General features: G+C 59.1%; 1 long non-coding RNA gene across 1 annotated transcript; it reads left to right on the top strand.

The window, feature by feature from the left end:
- The first annotated feature begins 713 nt into the window (after positions 1 to 713).
- On the top strand, positions 714 to 5,574 carry LOC121472015. The gene is made up of 5 exons (XR_005982747.1): positions 714 to 851; positions 933 to 1,125; positions 3,473 to 3,559; positions 3,957 to 4,286; positions 5,038 to 5,574. It is a non-coding gene; the product is annotated as an uncharacterized LOC121472015 (long non-coding RNA).
- The last annotated feature ends 8,266 nt before the right edge of the window (positions 5,575 to 13,840 follow it).

Genomic DNA, 13,840 nt, shown 5'->3' with positions numbered 1-13,840 from the left:
GAACCTAAAATCTGGGGGGTGGGAGGGACAGAGGGACAGGCTCCCCACTGAGCAGAGAGCCTGATGTGGGGCTTGATCTCAGGACCCTAAGATTATCACCTGAGCTGAAGGCAGATACTTAACCCACTGAGGCACCCCTCCTACTGGGTTTCTAACAACATAGAAGTCAGGGGCCTGACCACAGAGCCCACTTCAGGAAGGTTCTAGTAAAGATGAAGTGCTCCAGTGTTACCCCATATCCTCATCTTTTGGTTGGGGGAAGACTCTGCACTTGGACTTGAGGAATTAGTCTGAGATACTAGTTCCCTGTGGAGCTTTGAGAATCTATGGGAAGGTCGGTTAATATTTCTGAACCTGTTTTTTTTTTTTTTCCTTCTCTTATGAATCGGGGATGGCATTTTTTGACACTGCTGCTCCACGCTGGTCCACAAAGCACACAGAATCAGAATTTTCACTTCAACAAATTTCTCACGCGACCCAGACACAATGAAGACTGGATACCAACCTGACCTCTGACCGAGGACAGTAGCCAGCACATTCTGAACAACACGGCGCTCTCACTCTCAGAACTCGGTTCCTTGGGCAAGCACTGTAGTAAGGGCCAGCATGATTTCCAGACTCGCCCAATGACATCAGAGCCATTTTTAGACTTCACTAACGGGCCTTGTAGGGGACCGGGGAGGGCCTGCCGTGTGTAGCACAGTTACAGCAGAGAACGCCAGCGGTGACCCGTGGGAGGGGTTGTCCAGCAGGGCTCGTGGCCGGCTTGTCTACCATGTCCTGCCAGGTCCCAGGCGTGACACTCAAGGCTTCGAGGGGTGCTTGGCACTGTGGGCGTCCAAAGCTATCTGGTAAACAATTAGCCCAGCTCCCTGTAAACCTGTGCCCAGCAACTCGCTGTGAATTTATCTGAATACATCTCTCCTCCTCAGCAGAGAAGGCTAACCGTGGGAAAGAGAAGGTCCCCACGGGGCAGGGGACCAGGGCAGGACCTCCCTCGGCGTGCGGGGAGCAGACCAGAAGGTACCAGCTTCTTCAGGTGGTATCAGTGCTTCTCTTGTTTGGGGGCGCTGACTTTCACCCCAAAGGGCCCAGGACTCAGCACCAGGGTGCTCCGACCTGCAGGTGAGTACTTAAGCTCAGCGGGGCTGAGCCCTCAGGTGAGGGCCGCCCTCTGCTCAGCGGGGCTGCTGCCTTTCCCTTCTCGGGGGAAGGACAAGCGGCCTCTGGACACCTGACCGTATGTGCTCAGGACCAAGGGTTGGGAGTTTCCTGGAACACGGAGGGCCCTGTTCTTGGGGGTCCCGTTGCTGCATCCTCCACGATGCACGGACAGGTCACCTGGCTCTGGTGGCTAGCTGGAAGTTGGCTCTTTAGGGCTGCATTTTATACTTTTTTTTTTTTAAGATTTATTTATTTATTTGAGAGAGAGAGAGTATGAAGGCACATGCAGGGGTTGGGGCAGGAGAGAGAAGTAGACTCATTGCTGAGCAGAGCCTAACACAGGCCTCAATCCCATAATCCTGAGATTGTGACCTGAGCCAAAATCAAGAGTCAGGTGCCCAACCGACGGAGCCACCCAGTGCCCCCACATTTTTATTCTTAGTGGTATGTTTTCCGCCCTGGGCTATGATTCCCTTGGCCCTCCCATGGGGAGCCCAGTTCCGCCATTGGGGGTGGGGATCAGAGCCCAGCCCAGGCAGCAGCGTCGCCTTTCCTACAAATGGCAATCAACCCGCTACTCAAGGTACTTGTGACACGAAGCGCAGCTCCAGATCCTGGGTTAGCCCGACTGCCTGCAGCCGCAGAGACAAAGGCTCACTCAAGCCCTCTGAGGACACACCAGCCTGGGGGCCTGGAGCTCCCCCGCCAATACCCCAGGTCCTGCTCCCTCTGCCCTTGGGGGGGGGGGTCTCTGCATCCCAGCAAATGTCCTGTCTTCTCGCACTCGGTCTCCGCTGCTTACTCACCCTGACCATGGGACGTGCTTTGCTGTCACACCAGCGTCTACCAGGGCGGGGTCCCCACAAGGCGAGGCCAGACCGGATTATGTGGTCATCACCACACCCTGGCCCCCCATCGGCTGCCGTGGGTCAGGTGACTGCCCTTGGTCCCACCCGCTGCCACAGGGGGAGAGGCGTAATCTCTTCGAGTAAGTCGGCATCTGGGTCGGTAGCCGGTAAATGAATCAGCATGACATTGAAATTAAAAAAAAAAAAAACAACCCAACAAGTGGAGAGGTTGCAGGCACACTTAGCTAATTCACTCCTGGTTGCACTTAGTTGTTCTCTGTTTGTGGCTGTGCCGTGCGCGTTGCTGCAGAGCCAGGTGCAGGCTTGCAGGGGCAAGGGGGGGGGGGCCCTCCCGGTGCAGATCGAGGAACCGAGGTCACAGGCAGGAGCCCTGGTGCCGGGTGCTGCGGCCACACGGGCCATTCCTCCGGGGCCGGGACAAACTGCACACTCACACCTGACATGTCTCAGTGGGTGTAAACGTGGTCTCAATAAATACCAGGAAATGCTCGCTCGGCGTTCGGAGGTGGACGTGCTCCAGCGAAAAGCTCTCCCGAGGGGCCCCATCCGTGGCCAGCTGTGGTCACCTTCCCCGCCAACAGCTGCAGAGCCCCAGCTGGGGGCCCCAGGGCAATGGTCCCATCCCCCCCCCGCCCAAGAGGACATCTTTGATGCATTACCATTTGGATCATTGTCGCTGCTGCAGTTCATTTCAGCAAAAAGCACGGAAGCCCCTACTCCAGGCCAGATCCTGGAGGTACCGGTGTAGACAGGGACCGGATCAGGGACCCAAGGGCTCTGCGAGTGGGACAGATGACACCACGCTGCTGACTGCAGCCATCAGCCAGTTGGGGAACCGGGGAGCTGTGGTGTATGGAAAATTCTGGAAGGACTGTCAGCTGAGAAAAGGGTAGATGTCCTGGAATCCCGGCAGGTGTGTGTCTGTGATGGAGAGAAAGAGACGGGGTGGAGGGAACACAAGAACCTCCTACTCACGTCCTCTCCCTCCCCCTCCCAGCCGCCCTGTGCCCCTCCTCCATCACAGACACACCTGACGATCCGTCCTCAGTCCTTTGCCCTAAGAGTGGTCACCTGGGTTTGACAGCGCTGGGCTGTTGCGTCTCTGTCAGGCACCTACTCTTAGCAGGCTCTGGGTGCAGGTCCGCTGTGGGCTCACGGCCTAGTCTGGCCCCACAGAAGGCCCTCCTGGAGGTGCTGGAGGTCCCGGGTCAGTCCTGGCACCCTCTCTAGGAGGCAGGTGTGGGGAGACGGTGGGCAGGCGGGGAGCATAGGAGACTCTGGATGGGGTCACTGAAGAGCAGCTTCGCTGGCAGGGCCTTGTGGGAATTGCCATTTACTGCAAGCCTCGAGGTGTTAGTAAGAGCACGGGAGCGGTGGAGACCCGAGGCCTGGCCCAGGGAGGTGGTTATGAATCATGAACATGAGCTGACCTCCCCCAGGATCAGCTGCAAGAAGAGGCCTCCCCGATGATGCGGAGCCGCTGATCCAGCAGCAGCATCCAAGCCCTCGGACAAATCCTGCTATAGGTAAACTCTACATACACGAGAGAGATGGGTTCACGGGTTCCTCTGGATCAGCCTCGTGTGCGCTCGGACACTTGGTGGGATCAGCTGAGCCCGGGGGCCCCTGCAGGGCCGTGCTCCTCTGGGGGAGCTGCCAAGGGCAGACCTGATGCTGGGTAGCCAGCTCGGACGTGGTTGTGGGACGCCTCTCGGTCCCGCTTCTCTGCACGCTGAGCCCCAGCCGATGTGAGCTGGTGACATGTGCACGCCTGGGCACCTCGCCCGTCCCCCCTCTGCCTCGGCTAATGAGAGCCCCCTCTGCCCAGGCAGCTGCCTCCCGTGGCTGATGGCTGTGCAGTGGTAGTCCCACGGGGCCACAGAGTGGTCCACCCAGCCTTGCTTCATCCCTCTCCTTCCACAGAAGCTCCCGGGGACACCTCTCATCCGTCCTGTGCCCTGACGTCCCCACGGGAGCCTGCTTCTCCTCCCCCGGGAGCGGCCCGTCTGCAGGCTGGCCTTGCGTCCCCGTCCGGGAACCACTTCCTGCATGTACAAGTGCAAACGAGAGTGCTAATGCGCAATTGCAGACTTTGTGGTGTGTCTTCAACCGTGTTTAGGCTCAACGCGTGAGCACCTTTAGCAAAAGTAGCAAAACAAATGCGATAGGATTATGCTACCCACGAGATTTCACAAGAAGAATTCGCAGTGACCGGATCCAGAGAGGAGTCAGACTTCTCAAGGAGAAGGAAAGGTATTTTCTGCTGAATTTCCTAGGTTCCGTGTGGGGTTCCCTGTCAACACGCGTGTCCTTGGGTATTACCCTCCCAAGATGTCGTGGGGCCTGCACATGGCAGGATTTGGCCAAAGGGATGCTGAAAAGCCCTGAGGGCTGGGGCTTGTCTTTGCGCCAGGCCACATGTGAGGAAGCCCAGGGAGCCGGTTGGATGGGGGCGGTGGCCGGTCACCACATGGGGGAGTGGACTGTGACACCCCCTTGGGGGATGAAGTCTCACTGGGCTTGGCTCCCTTTCTAAATCCTGCCCCATTATACGCCCGGGCAGCCCCCGGACCTTTGAGCCTCGTGGCCTCACGTGGGACCAATGGGACAGCCTCCCGGAGGGATACGGACCCCGAGGGTCAGACCGAGCCTGCTGGCAACGTAAATGGAAACCGCTGGGTGACTGGCCGGTCGGCGCCCCACGGACTCCTGGAGAATGCCAGCTATGAGGGGCAGACGCCAGAGGGCGGGTGCCAGCGGCGGGAACGGGCGCCAAAGGGAAGCCAGGAGGTCAGGAGCAGGGCCGCGCCCTGTGCCACCGGCCAGCTGCCCCGCAGCCGCCTCTGCCCCCGCCGCCAGCCGCGACCCCACGCGACAGCCTTGTTGACGGCGGCCCGAGGGCACCCTTCCCTCCGCGGCCCTCGGAAACCAGGGAGAGGCAAACAGCGACGTTCTAACGAGATACGCGACGGATTTTTATTTTTTTTATTTTTTTCTAAAGCAGCTTACCCAAGGGTGTTTACTGCGGCGCTATTCATAGCAGCGAAAAAGTTGGAAAGACCCCAAATGCCCAAGACGTGCCTGCGGAGGAGTGATTCGTAGAGAAGGTGCCTGCGAGCAAGCAGCTGGATGCAAACAGAACTTGAACTCGCTCCCAGCACGTGGGGATGGGCACGTGCACATCGCGAGCGCTGGAAGAGGCAAAAGGTTATATAAGTAGTTGGGATTCTAAGTACTTTAAAGTCTTCTTGCGAGCTTGGGAACACAAGGGAAATTTAAATGACATGCAAGGCGTTTTTCCACAGGCGGCCCTAAAACGAGATGGTTGGTGTCACCCAGCATTGCTCTCTCTCTTTTTTTTCTTTGCTATGCAGCTGTCCCCCCTTCTCCACGGGGGTGCGTCCCGACACCCCCAGTGGAGGCCTGAAACCAAAGGGGGTACCCAGCCCTACCTAGACTATGGGTTTTTTTTTGTTGTTGTTACATCCGCGCCCACGGTAAAGTTCTTAATTTATAAACCAGGCCCAGTAAGCGATGAACAGTAAAAACTGGCAATAAAACAGAACAACCATAACACGCTCCAATAAAAGCGAGGTGCTTGTGGTCTCTTTCAAAATGTCTGGCCGTCCTGCTGTCGCCCTCCTTGGATGACGTGGGGTAGCGAGATGCCCACGGGCTGAGATGCAGGGAGGCGAGCGGCACAGGCGTGTGACATAGTGTTAGGCTGTGACTGAGGATTCGTTGGAGGAGGGTCACCTACTCCTGGACCGGGGGACAACCAGCAGCGTGGGGCCCCGTCCCTCTCCATCAGCCGCTGAGCCGGGGTGTCACCAGGGCTGTGTGAGCCCCACTCGGGGAGGAAGAGATGAAGGGGCCTGGCTCCGAGCTCACCCCGCCGGGCAGCCCTGCCCAGCCCTTGGGGTGACCGAGCAGCCCAACGGGGTGGGGTGGGGACGGCCGTTCTGTTCCGTGCCGGGGGTGCAGAAGTACACTCCTTGCACACCGCCGTCTGCCTTACTGGGCTGTTATTGTTCTGAGCATCTTCCCCTAGAAAGGAAGCAGCAGTGGCCATAGCAGCTCGGGCCATCCTCCGGGCCGGAGAGGCATCGGGGACAGTCACGGCCCTGGGGGACCGTGAGGATCCCCACCACATACTGGTGCCTCACTCGGGGGCCGCGTCCCCAGCCTGCGTTGATGAGAATCCTCACACACCGCCCCGTGGCAACGGTGCCGCGACGTCCCCGTGTTCCGGGTGCAGGAGAGGGGCCTGGTGAGCGTGGCAGCAGCAGCAGAGTGGGGGGCGCCCACCGCAGGCCCCGCTGCTCTCCCGCGGGCCGAGCTCCTAACAAAGCCGCTGGCTCAGCGCGTGCCCTGGGTCCGCACCTGGCGGGACACTTCGACGCGTTATATAATCAATGTGATCCGCTGCAGGAGGCCCTCCCTGGTGGCTGGGGGCACCGCGGCTCAGAGTGGTCAGGTGACTTGCCCTAGGCCTCATGGCAAGGGAGGGCTGTGCCAGACTGAACCCCCGAATCCGTCGGCTTCGCTGTCATCGGTGTCCTCAGTGGCTCTTCTGGAAGAACAAGTAGGTGACTTCCATGTTGCTGGAACGGCCGCATGGACCCTGAAAGACTCTCACCGGGGGGTTGGGTGACAGCCCCGACTCTTGGCTTGAGTGGGGGCCCCGGAAGGGTGTCTTTTGCAGTTGGCATGGGCATTTGGCATCAAGTGTCAGAGAGATGCTTTGAGACCATTTTGAGAACGTGCCAGCGACGGATGCGAGGCTCGCGTTCCCTCAAGAGCCCCCCGAAAGCCAAGTGTCGTTACCACGTGCCCCTGCAGCAGAGCACGAATGATTCCAAATGTAGCGCCCGGGCTCTGTTGCAGGCCACGCGGTCACTGAGCACGGGAGGGGAGGGTGGCGCTCAGTCTTGGTTGAGGACCGAGAAAGCAGACTCCTTACCCCGGTGCCCCGCGGAACATCCTTCCTCTGCTCACCTTTGGTTCCCACGCCCCCTGCCAAGACAACCTCAGCATCGCTCCTCCGGGCGCTGCGATGACTCTGAAGGCCAGACCCGGCCAAGCAGAGGCGGGCCAGACCCCGCTGAGCCATGTGGGTATTACCCCCCCAGCGGTGGCTCCTTGTGCTGCATAAATACTGGAACATCAGGACAACATTAAGCGAGACATAAGCAATTGCTAACGCCGCCGTGTAGGGGAAGAGGGAAGAGTCCTCATCCGGGCTTCACAGCCCAGGACATTGGGTTTAGAGAGACCGCGTGATTTTTTTGTTTTTGGTCCCAAACCACACAACTAATAAGGAGTAACGTTAGAGTTGGAGCTGGTGCAAGTTCCTGGCTGGTGTACCCAGAGCCCCAACCCCGTCCTCTACCTGCTGTGCCCCCCGAGGCACGAGGACGGCTGTGTCCATGGGTGACGATCCCCGCTCCCAAGGCTCCCAACGGCTGCGACCGGAAGAGTCCTCCGGCCGCTGACGTGACGTGCGGAGGTGCAGGCTCCCGGGGAGGGCTCCCAGCAGCAGCCTGGCTGACGGCGAGGCCGCAGCATCCCTGCCCTCCGGGGTCCCCTGGCCGTCTGCCCACTGCTGTCTGCTGTGCTGCGGTGCCCGCAGGGGCGTTCCTGGGGGGCGGGTCTCTGCTCTGAACATGCACAGCTCCTTCACGGGGTCTGTCGTGCCCCCCAGAGTCCTGCCAAGGAAGCCATCACCTGAACGGCCCCCTAAGTTGTTCTGCTGCCCGCAAACGCTCAGCACTAAGCAGCGTCTGTTTGCAGACCGAGAACAGGTTGCAGAGCCCCTGGGGGGCGGATGCTCCTAGTGCCTTCAGAGTTGTGTCACTTGCCGTCCTTATGCCACTGGACACCCCTGCAGAAGCTGGGCCTTGTGGGGTCCTGTCCTAAGGGCAACCTGGTGGGGGTCTCATGGAGGTGCTCTGGACTCACACCTTGCGTAGACTCGTGTCCCAGTTCCAGCCACAGGTGTCCTTCTTTATGGCACAAATCTTGACGTCCTGACCCCTTCCTTCAGGACCAAAGCCCTGTCTCACCTCTGTCCGAGCACGGAGGACCTCCTCTGGAGTTTTTCTCCAGAGAGAAAAAGTGGCTGTGCCTGGCAGCTACCTCCATCCCTTGCCCCCCGACAGCTGTCCCGCTGTTACGCGGCCTTACATCACGAGGAGCATCACCCACTTGCAAGACTCCTACCTCCTGTGAACTTTATGGACATTGCCTGGCTGCATTTGCCCTGACCTGGACCTACAGTCGCTGGGGGTGGCTCCTCCCTGCACGTACCTCCGGGTCCGGTGCCCATCCTGTGGGCGTGTCTGGTTTCCAGTTGACCAGAATTCCCAAGCATGCATCCTAGCCAGCTCCCCAAACTCCCTAAGAGCAGGGGGTGCAGTCATGGGGGACAGGTTAAGATCCCTAATTTGAATAGAGCATTTAGCATCTTCTTCCAACAAATGGATTCAGAGACACCTGTCTAAGCAGAAATGACATCACATTTTATGATCCTAAAACACATGAAAAACCCTTTCCCGAAGTGCGAAAAGTTCACAGGGTCGAAGTCTAAATTGCAGGATTTTGCACCAGAGAAATCCTATTCGGTCATACACTTAAATAACTGGGTACAGGGAAAATCTCAGCGACAAGCAATGACAGTGGAGACAAGAGGAAGAGCGAGCGGGAGACAGTGGGATTGGGGTCAGAGACACGAGCCTTTGAATCCCAGCCCTGTTGCTGGGTGACCTGGGGAAGTCACTGGCTCTCCCGAGTCAGCTTCCTTGACGGTGACATTGGGACAGTAAATGTGCCTCTGAATGGGTTGCCAGGATTAGCTGCAGTGTGGACACAAAGTGCCTGGGACGGTATATCCAGGGGGGTGTGCGTCACCTGCCAACGGTGAGGCCGGGGCCTGAGCAATGGGGCTTCTTTTGAGGGCAGAGGAGAAAAAGAAAGAGGAAGGAAAGATAAAATAAAAACTAAGAGAAGCAAAAACATTCCCCCCTGGAGACACCCGTCCGAGAGAGTCGCCCCGTCCTTAAATCGCCTGGACGCTAAATCACAGTGGCTCTGTGGATGAGCAAGGGGCACCCGGGTGGCTCCGGCGGTGGGCGTCACAGTCATGATTTCAGCGCAGGTGGCGACCTTAGGGTTGTGACATCGGGCCCGGCGTCCACTCCACGCTCCACCTGGGGTCGGCTGGAGAGTCCCTCGCTCCCTGTGCCCCTCCTCCCTCTCTTGCCTTGGGAAAATGAATAAGTGAGAAAGGTTCTGCGTGTTCTCGTGCGCCAGACGCGTCCGGCAGGAGCGCAGGCTCGGGGATGGATGGCGCACCTGCTGCCCCGGCCCCGCGGACAGGGACAGGGGCTCCCTCCGGCCCGGCTCCAGGATTAGCTGTTTTTTCTCGGTGTGGACTCAGGGGGGAACCCGCAGGCAGATTAATCCTCTTACACACTGAACACGGTGTGCCAGCGGCGGCAGCTTCTGCGCGTCACAATTCTGACGTCCTCACGCCGCCACCTCGCGAGCCACCGAGGCTGCTGCCCCTGTCGCCCCCCACGCCGCCACGCTCACCCTACATCTTCAGCAGCTCAGTACGTTGAGCCGATGGAAGAGTCCCATTCTTGCTTTGGGTTCTCCCATTCGCCCCGCAGTGCCGGGTGGTAAAACCATCCCAGCGTATCGGGCTGGAAATATCATTTCATTAGGTAAAGTCGGTATGATACTAGCGGTTAATTGACCTTCTAGTGGAGTTTAAGGGCCGACCTGAGGATTTTTTTTTTTAAGTGTCTGAAAAGGAGCTCATGATTCAGGGGCATAGCTGGGTTTGAACTGCCGGCTGCCCGGCGGACTCTCGTTCCTAGTCCTTCTGAGGTGGGGGGGTCTGGGCCGTGCGCTGCCGTACAGGCCACGTGCCTGTGGCCCGAGGCCGGTGGCTGCAGAGAGAAGCGCAAAGTGCCAGGTGCAGCCAGGACGTGGGCCGGAGACCATTCCTGGCCACTGAGATGGGAGAAGGCATCTCCCGGAGCCTTCTAGAAAGGTCCCCTCTCTGCCTGTGCATGCAGCCCTGAGAGGATCCAGTTCCCGGAGCACCGTGGTGCCATGGCCTCTGTGGCAGCGGGGACGGCTGCCGGGCCCAGGTGCGTGGAGTGACATACGACAGAGGACACCCACGCGAGACTCAGCTGAGCGAGGAGCAAGGGGGTAGGCGAGAGGCTGGCAGGACTGGGGCGGAGGGGCGACGGCAAGGGGCCAAGAGGGAAGCTTGAGGGGGATGAAACGGGGCTCGTATGTTCCCTGACATCGTCGTTACCCACCTGTACGTGCACCTTCCCAAAACCCCATGCGATTTTTTTTCCTGAAGGTAAAATAAATCTCGATAAACCAGTCCTAAGAAGCGTCCTTCGGTGAGCCCGTTTGGGGTGCAGACTCATTCGGAGTCAAGCTGCCTTATGAAAAGGAGGGTTCATAAGAGAAACGGATTTCCACGGACGTCTAAAACAGGAGCTGACACTCACCTGGGCCCAGAGAGACGGGAGCCGGAGGGCGTCTATCTGGAGCTGCTGTCGCACCTCCCGTCACTAACTGAGCACGGCCCAGCTGGTCCTCACCTGGTGTGGCTGTTCCACACCTGCACCCGGCTTCCCGCTCACACTCCCAGGTGCAGGCATCAATGGGCCCTCTCCGTCCTGGAAGGTGGGTTATTGGGGGGAAACTGAACAGACCTACCTGGTGGGGTGGGGGACGTCGGGCTGCTTGGACCTAGGACCAAGAGCTCCCTCGTTCCCTCTCATCACCTTTGGGATAAAGCAGAAAGGCCTCAGGATGACAACTAGGCCCTTCCTACCTTTCCAGCCTGGCCTCCTGTCGCGCCTCCTGATGCCCTCATGTCCTCCAGCCCCGCCTCCCACGCCCTGCAACCAAATCTGACTACCTGGTAGGTTCTTTCTTCGCCCTCCACTAGGTTCCCACTTTGCAGAACTTACCACCGCGGGCCTCTCAGGGCTCCACTGGGGCACTGCCACCACCGGGAAGCCGTCCCTGAATGCCGCCGGGCTCCCCGCCGCTGTCTGCAGCAGGAGGGGGTGGCCTGCATTCATTCTGCAGGTTCAGCAGAGTCATGAAGGTCGGTTAAGGGCACAGACCGAACCCAGAGGGGCGAACTGGACGGCCTAGGGGGTGTGCAGTGCAGACAGGTGCCTCGCGGCGGGTTGTGCGGCGGGCACGTGACCGTGTTAGGAGGACAGGCCAGTCCGAGCTCCTCGGTGAGGCGCTGGGCAGGCCGTCCGGAGTGCCGTCCCCCAGTGGTTTCCAGCTCCCCCGGGGGACATGCCTGCACCCAGCAGGGCCACGTGCCCGGCCTCAGCCATGTGAGAGGCGAGGGCCTCTCCTGCCCCGAGCATTTCCCCGTCAGGGTGCCCTTCACCTCTTCTATTTCCTGTGCCAGGCCTGCCAGTGCTCTATTTCCAGTGCTCGACATGTGCTGGGCGCCCAGGGCCCATCCTTCCTTTCCTCCACTCATTCACTTTACCGATAAGACTGATTTGCAAGACAGCATGTTGCGGTGACGACTGACTTCACGGAGGGCCCGGCACTCCCCCTGCTGGGATGACGCTGGTGAACACACCGGTCCCCTGGTCCCTGCTTCCAGGCAGCAGAGGAGCAGGTGGTGTTAGTCCGATCCCTACTATCAACCGAGCCTACCTGGTTCTCTATTTCTGCGGACGGAGGCTCCCAGCACGTGTTGGGATCCCTGAGCTCCTCATTGGCACGAAATGCTATTTCGTGTGCTGACACCTCATCATTGCAGCAGTACTTTTCCCCGTGGTGAGGCTCCCAGACAAAAAGCCACAGTGCCAGGCCCTAGGGTAGCCTGGGCTCCCTCGGGTAGCTTATCCCCGGCGTGGCTGTCCTCCACTGGGCCTTCTGCCCCTCCGACAGGGAGCATGTGGAATCTGCAGCAGGAGCAGGCCCCGAGGTACTATCTGCCTAGAGAACTGGCTCGGCGCGGAGGGCAGGCAGCTGCGGCTTCTAGAACCACAACAAGAGCGACAAGCTCATGAGCTTGCCTCATAAAGTGATACCGAGTGGACCCTGTCCAGAAGGGAGAGGCATGCGCGGATGTCTACGAGGAGCTGGGAAATGTGGGGAATGAGGGCCTGTCCCAGGAATTCTGGGGATCGATGTCAGCCTGAAAACACTTGAGGACATTTATTTTGATCCCTTCGCAGTGAACAGAAATGCTCGAAAGCCCGTCCGTGTTGAGGCAGCTACACGCCATACCTGACCCTACACTGAATTCGGTCTGGGACAGAAACACTATAAAGGACATTCTCAGATCCACCGGCAGGATCGGAATATGGGCCTAGATCGCGCATTAAGATTTTATAGTGGGAATCTATGAATGGGGTACCTGTGCTATGGTCGTGCACGGTCATGCCGCTGCTTTCGGAAAGACGGATCAAGCTATGTAGGAGCAAGGGACTACGGTGCACGGAGCTCGCCCACAAATGATACAGAAAAAACATACACCTCCTACGCGTACAGGTGCTTTTGGGACATCTCTAAAAGCCCCCAGCCTACCAGGCTTTTGGACTCGTGCGGGCATTCCTTGCTGATCCGGGCCTCCGGCAAAGCTGTAAGATCCAAGGCCTATACGCTTTCAAGACGGCCCCAAATTAAAGTTTTCTCTGTTTTTCTCTCCGTCCTTTGTCTACAACAGGAGTCCTTGTGTTTCGTTCTTCCAGGAATCCAGAGCTCCTTCCTATCCTTTCCCCTGCGTGTTCACTGTGTGGTTTTCTGAGCTTGGAGCGAACCACAGACACTTTCGGGAGGCCTATTTCAGTTACCAGAGTGCATGACCTTTCATTGATACATTCCGTCCCAAGGTGGGAAAGGCAGGAGCTATAAAAAGTGCCATAAAGGGTTTTGACATAATCCTTATTCTGCACTGACCAGCTACTTGACCTTCAGCCAGCCAACCAACCTGCGAAGATTGGGTTTCCTAGTCTGTAGGGTGGGCGTCTCCCAGAGGTGCAAAGCGGGGTTAAATAAGACGATCAGTGAACGGTCTGGTACCAAGCGTGTGCTCAAAGAGGTAAGTCGCCACTGTAGTGAAACTGTTTCATTACATTAAGACCCAGAAAAAGAGGTAGTTGCTGTTACTATGGTACTTGGGTTGGGGAGCGGTGGTAATAACCACACCAGTGACAATGGTTTCCGCGAATTCGTGCCAGTCTCTCTATGTTATAGCCGTGACCTCACTGAGCTCCCAGCACAGCTCGGGCTCGCTCCTTAGGCCTATTTCAAGGATCAGGACACCGAGGCCTGGGGGCAATATGAAAATACTAGGGCCTCCCCCTCCCGCGCAGGGGGGGGCACTGAGGCTCGGGGAGGCGAGGCCCCAGACCTGGGGGGCCACCACGGAGTCCCTCGGGTGCTGCTGCTGCTGCGCCCGGGGTCAACCAGCAGCGCGCCTCACGGGGAGCCGCGCGGAATGGGCTCCCCAACTGCCTCTCGGGGCAGGTCCCACGGCTCCTTCGCTGGCACCCGAAATTGGGCGGCTGCGACCCCGCACCCAGGGGTGCCCGGGGTGGGGGTGGGGGTGCAGGACGCGGGGTCCTGGCGCCCCGGCAGAGCCGCCCCTCCCGCGCGCCCCCCGGCCCCCCGCGTCCCCGCCCTGCGCCCCCCCTTCCGCCCTGTGCCCCCCCGCGCCCCCACCCCTGCCCTGCACCCCCGCCCCCCACCGCCCTGCGCCCCCCCTCCGCCCCCCACCTAGTGCCCGAGCC

The sequence above is a fragment of the Vulpes lagopus genome, chromosome 11 (genome assembly GCF_018345385.1).
Source record: "Vulpes lagopus strain Blue_001 chromosome 11, ASM1834538v1, whole genome shotgun sequence".
NCBI lineage: Eukaryota > Metazoa > Chordata > Mammalia > Carnivora > Canidae > Vulpes > Vulpes lagopus.
Note: the sequence above shows the minus strand (reverse complement) of the source record. Positions and strands in the feature narration are given on the sequence as shown.